This window comes from Macaca thibetana, chromosome 4 (assembly GCF_024542745.1).
Source record: "Macaca thibetana thibetana isolate TM-01 chromosome 4, ASM2454274v1, whole genome shotgun sequence".
In the NCBI taxonomy this organism is placed as follows: Eukaryota; Metazoa; Chordata; class Mammalia; order Primates; family Cercopithecidae; genus Macaca; species Macaca thibetana.
In genome coordinates this window covers 114,310,734-114,316,953 of record NC_065581.1, presented here as the reverse complement: position 1 = coordinate 114,316,953, position 6,220 = coordinate 114,310,734, and the positions used below count along the sequence as shown (strand labels likewise).

The 6,220-nt window shown below is 42.4% G+C and overlaps 1 pseudogene; it reads right to left on the bottom strand.

Annotated features, from left to right (window-relative positions):
- Positions 1–1,348: 1,348 nt before the first annotated feature.
- LOC126952490 (endogenous retrovirus group K member 6 Env polyprotein-like) lies at positions 1,349–5,484 on the bottom strand (annotated as a pseudogene).
- Positions 5,485–6,220: the final 736 nt, after the last annotated feature.

Here is a 6,220-nt window from a genome sequence, read left to right as displayed (position 1 = left end):
GGGAGTAAATGCTGCAGCCGCAAGTGCCACCAGCAAGTCTTCTCAGGGTGAATGGGAAAAGGGGATGGAACCTTGCTGAGCTAAGTCATGCTAAACGCAGACAGCAAACAAACTTTCCATCAAAGGGCTGGGAGAACCCTGGGGTGGATGGCGAGGAGACAATACCCCAGGCAGGTGTTCCAGATCTTGGACCTTGCCCCTCCTCAGGAGTTGTTTGCTTCGTCCCTCCTCTCACTGCATGTTTGTGGTGCCAGCCCTGCTGTGTAGTGTGGGGGCTCAAGACTAAGGCAGTGCACCATTTCTATGGAGGGAGATGGATCGAGGAGGGGGCTTGGGTGAGACCCATGGCTCACCTCTCTCAAGTCCTTACCAGACTAAGACATCCTCAAGGGCCAGAGACCAGCCTGCCACTCACCTTTTTGCCACCTGATGTTGAAGGGGGCCAGCCCCTCCACACCTGTGGGTATATCTCGTCAGGTGAGACAAGAGACTGAGAAAAGAAATAAGACACAGAGACAAAGTATAGAGAAAGAACAGTGGGCCCAGGGGACCGCACCAGCACGGGTCTCTGAGTTCCCTCAGTATTTATTGATTAGTATTTTCACTCTCAGCAAGAGGAATGCGGAAGGAGAGCAGGGTGATAGTGGGGAGAAGGTCAGCAAGGAAACATGCGAGCAAAGGAATCTGTGTCACAAATAAGTTCAAGGGAAGGTACTATGCTTGGATGTGCACATAGGCCAGATTTATGCTTCTCTCCACCCAAACATCTCAGTGGAGTAAAGCATAACAAAGCAGCATTGCTGCCAACATGTCTCACCTCCTGCCATAGGGCGGTTTTTCTCCTATCTCGGAATAGAACAAATGTACAATCGGGTTTTATACCGAGACATTCCATTCCCAGGGTCAGGCAGGAGACAGTGGCCTTCCTCTATCTCAACTGCAAGAGGCTTTCCTCTTTTACTAATCCTCCTCAGCACAGACCCTTCATGGGTGTCGGACTGGGGGACGGTCAGGTCTTTCCCATCCCATGAAGCCATATCTCAGGCTATCACATGGGGAGAAACCTTGGACAACACCTGGCTTTCCAGGGCAGAGGTCCCTGCGGCTTTTCACAGTGCATTGTGCCCCTGGTTTATCCAGACTGGAGAATGGCGAGGACTTTTACCAAGCATACTGCCTGTAAACATTTTGTTAACAAGGCACAGCCCTAGATCCCTTAAACCTTGATTCCATACAACACAGGTTTCTGTGAGCTCAAGGTTGGGGCAAAGTTACAGATTAACAGCATCTCAGGGCAAAGCAATTGTTCAGGGTAAAGGTCAAACGGAGTTTCTTATGTCTTCCTTTTCTACATAGACACAATCACAGTCTGATCGCTCTTTCTTTTCCCTACATATCCCCCTTTTCTTTTTGACAAAACCACCATCGTCATCATGGCCCGTTCTCACTGGTCGCTGTCTCTTCGGAGCTGCTGGATACACTGGCAGACTAACAACAGACGGAACAGACATACAATGATTAATATGAAATTTATAATAGTGGAACTTCCGATAGTTTTAACCCACGTGACCGCATTAAGATTTGCGAGGCCATTAGCAGCTTTCATAATTGCCTCAGTTTCTGGCACCAGATTTAAATGGGCTTTAGATGCCTCAAAAATTTCTTTTTTTAATTTTGAAATACCTAAAGTAAGATTATCTTTTCTTCCTTGTAGATGGTGTCTAACCATGTCCCAGTGATGCTCAGACTCATTATAGGCTTGGGGTATAATACAAAAATCCGACGTGTTCCAGTCACACTGTAACTGAAAATGACGTTCCAAGCCCATGAGCCTTCTCCCATCCAAATGACAGCTGGTCTAAGATCATTAATTTGGTTTGCCAATTTTTGATCTATTTGGGTCTGAAAATTCCACAATTTTGAGGAATTCTTTTGCCAATTATTTACATATTCTGCAGTTTGAACACAGCAGTGTAAAGCAATTCCAGCAGCCGCAGCAGTAGCTGTGACTGCAATAAGACCCATAATCACTGCAATCAAAGTAAAAATGAATCTTTTGGATCTAGTTAGAACTCCTTTTAATACTTCCGTTAAAATATGGACGGATGGGGAAGCCTCTCCCACGGTCAGTCCATGGACACAGGGATCCACACGCCCTCTCTTGCCCTCACTAGTAGAATACGGTGCTGCCAATCAAAAGTCGAATCAATGCAAGTAAACAATCTACAGTTTTCACAGGTTATAGTTTGGGAATCTGGTTTAATAACTATGTTTCCTACAGCTAACATATACGGAGGTTTTACACAACCTTGCAAAGGAATTGTCAGATTGGAATTTAGGTTAATAGTATAATATGGCTTAGGATCTCTTGTTCCTATAGCTTGATTTCCAGACCAAATTCTAATGTGGTGCGAGGCCACAGTAAACTTCCATAATTCTGGATGTTCAGGACCAGTAACAGGACTAACTAACTTTGGTCGAGGTGATGAGATTCCCTTTTCACTCCATTTCCATGGATAGGGTGATTCTAACCTTCTACAAACCTGGTCCAGCCTTTCAGTTAAATCACTATCATAGTCCTGATTAGTGGGCCAGACGGATGGGGCCTGTGAACATGAGTGGGTCTGGCCCGTACAATCATAATATAATTGGCCTCAAGGGGCCCGGTCCATAATAGTTCCAAATTCATTGTTTTGTAATACCACCGCAGTATCAGCCACACATTCTTCCCAAACTAAGACTTCTGGGCCTTTTGATCCTTTGGGAATTTCCTTGGGGCAAGGCTTCCCCTTAGGCCTAATTTTTAATGATCTTTGATAAGAAGAATCCTGTAAATTATTTATCTGTGGCCCGAGTGACATTCCACTTACCATGTGATAAGTAAATCTACTGGTGGCACTGACAGTAGGTGCTTCTACCAACCAATTCTGGGTTGTAGGCATTAAATATCCTGGTACCTTCTCTAGGCAAATAGGAGGATAATAATACCCAATAGAAATATTCATCATTCCTTCTTCTTCAGGTTGGGCAGGGCCACGATCACCTGTGGGGCCTGGTGCCCATGCACTATTATTAACATATACTTCAATAGGATTATCCATCCAAGTGACTGCCTGAATTAAGGGCGGGAAAGGCACATAGCCCAGTAAGTGTAATTAGCTGCAGCTGCTCTGGCAGTCACAGGCAGACTTACCACCATTGATACAATCATCAAAGCTGCCAGCAGCATGTTCTCTGGAGTGTGTGTGACCCTTGTTTTCTTCAGGCTTTTTTCAGCTAACTGTGTCAGCTTCTTTAGTTGGCCCCAGGTCGGCGGCTCCACTTCCTTGGTGGATGGCAACTTCATTTGTTCTTCTGATATCACCATTTTGTTCACCTGGCGAGTTGATGATGCTCTATTGCGGGTTTTCTGTCTCCGCGGAGGCACTTTTCTTTGCATCTCCGATGGGTTCATTGTAGAACTTCGAATGTCTAGTGGGCATCCAAACAGGAAGCTGATTTTCTCCTGGTGAAACACAAGCAAAGCCTCTCCCCCATGTTATCACCTTCCCTATTTCCCATGTCTTATTTTTGATGTCTTTCCACCAAATCAGTTTTCCTTCATGTGGGCTGTTCTTTTTACCAGTAAAATGTTCTGCAGAAGTAGTGGTCTGATTTCTATAAATGTTTAAAAAATTTAAAATATAGAGTGCTAGATTAAGTTGCATCTGGGGAGTGTTATACTCCCTGCTGTCTTTTTCCTTTTTTCATTTAACCGATTGACCTTTGAGTGTTCTGTTAGTTCTTTCAATTATGGCCTGTCCTTGGGAATTATAAGCGATTCCTATTGTATGTGTAATTTTCCACAGATTTAAGAATTTTTGAAATGTTTGACTATAGTATACTGGCCCATTATCTGCTTTAATTTTTTCTGGAACTCCCATGACAGCAAAACAAGATAATAAATGTCTTTTAATATGGGAAGTACTTTCTCCTGTCTGGCAGGTTGCCCATACAAAATGTGAATAAGTATCAACTGTCACATGGACAAATGACAATTTTCCAAATGAAGGTACATGTGTGACATGCATTTGCCTAGCACATTAGGACATAGACCTCTGGGATTAACTTCTGCCTCCTGAGTGGGCAGGTGTAGGACTTGACACTGAGTGCAATGTTGTACAATGTTTTTTGCCTGTTTTAATGTGATATCAAATCTATTTTTTAGTCCTGTTGCATTTACATGAGTCAGGGCGTGAAGTTCTTGTGCTTCCATGAAGGCGGGTGACACCAGCAAGTCAGCTTGTTCATTTGCTTTAAAGGCCCTGGTGAATTAGTATGTGCTCGAACATGAGTAATATAAAATGGGAAATTTCTTTTTCTTACAGTTTGTTGTAACAAATTAAACAGCTGGTTTAACTGATCATACTATATTTGATTAGGGCTGTCTCAACATCCTTTGTAGCCTATACTACATATGCAGAATCTGATACAACGTTAATAGGCTGATTAAAATCTTGTAACACTGAAATGACAGCAACCAAACATTGAATTTCAATGACTCGTTCTTTTGGCCTGATGTAAGCCATGTTTCCATTGCTGGGTGCATTTCCAATGCACCGTCAGAGCATTTTCTAAAGGTTTATGTCTAGTAATTTTAGGTAAAATCCAAGTAGTCAATTTTAAAAACTGGAAGATTTTTGTTTTTGGGTAATGAATGTCAATAATTCCCACAAAGTCAGCAAGACCAATCTGCCACGCAGTAGAATTGATAAAGGCTTGTCTAACCTGTTCCTTGTGTAAAGGAACAATGATTTTTATCTGGGTCACTTCCATACAATTTTACTATTCGTAATCTTGCCTGACCAAGTAGTGTAGCCAATTGATCCAAGTACAATGTAAAAGTCTTAATCGTACTGTGAGGAAGGATCACTCCACAAGACAATAATGCCTGTTGGAGAATGTGCAGTAGCAAAAATCAAAAGTTGGAGGGGGGCTAAGTGATCTATTCTATTTACTTCTGCTGACCGAATTTTTTCTTCAACGAATTCAATTTCTTTAGTTGCCTCTGGAGTTAATGCTCTTTTGCTATTCAATTCTGGACCCCCCTCCCAAGATAGAGAACAAAGTTGACATGGCATAAGTAGGGATGCGTAGAGTTGACCAAATCCAATTAATATCTCTTAGCAATTTTTGAAAGTTATTTAATGTTTTTAATGTGTCTTTTCTTATATCTATTTTTTGTGGTTTAATTTTCCTTTCCTCTACCTGTATTCCCAAGTAATGGAAAGGAGCAGAGGTTTGAATCTTATCAGATGTTATCGTCAGTCCTGCATTTGCCACCTCTGTCTGCAGAAATGTGTAACGGTCAATTAATTTGTCTCTCGTTTCTGCAGCCCACGGAATATCATCAACATAATGAATGATATGACAGTCTGAACACTTGTCTCTAACTGGTTGAAGAGCTTGAGCTACAAAACTCTGACAAATAGTCGGACTATTTAGCATTCCCTGAGGCAACACTTTCCACTGACACCTGGTGGCTGGTCCTTTATTATTTATAGCTAATATAGTAAAAACAAATTTTTCAAAATCCTGTTTTTCCAGAGGAATGGTAAAAAAGCAATCCTTCAGATCAGTAATAATGAAAGGCCAGTCTTTGGGGATCATGGCCGGAGAGGGCAATCCCGCTTAGAGAGCCTCCATGGGTTGAATTATGGCATTAACAGCTCTTAAGTCGGTCAGCATGCGCCGTCTGCTGGAATTTTTCTGAATTGCAAACACAGGAGACTTCCAAGGCGAAAATGAAGGCTCAGTATGTCCCTTTTCTAATTGTTCCTTTGCCAATAAGTGTAAAGCCTCCAGCTTTTGTTTTGGTAGCAACCACTGATTTACCCATACAGGTTTTTCTGTTTTCCAAGTTAATGGAATGGGTTTTGGAGGCTCTACAGTGGCCACTCCTAAAAAGGATACCCTACTCCTTTTCTTTCTTGATTTCCCTCAGCCTCAATTGGGACTTTAATGCCATCTCCATTCTTCCCTAGTCCTTTGCCAGGGAGATATCCCATTTTAGTCATGACTTTTTGACTCGTGGGGCTGTATAGGGAGGCTGAGATAGTAATCTCTGTGTGCCATTGTTGTCTCGGCCCCATAAATTAATTGGAATAGAAGTGATCACAGGTTGAACTGTACTCTCTTGATTATGAGGTCCTAGACAATGTAAAATCATGGCACTTTGATA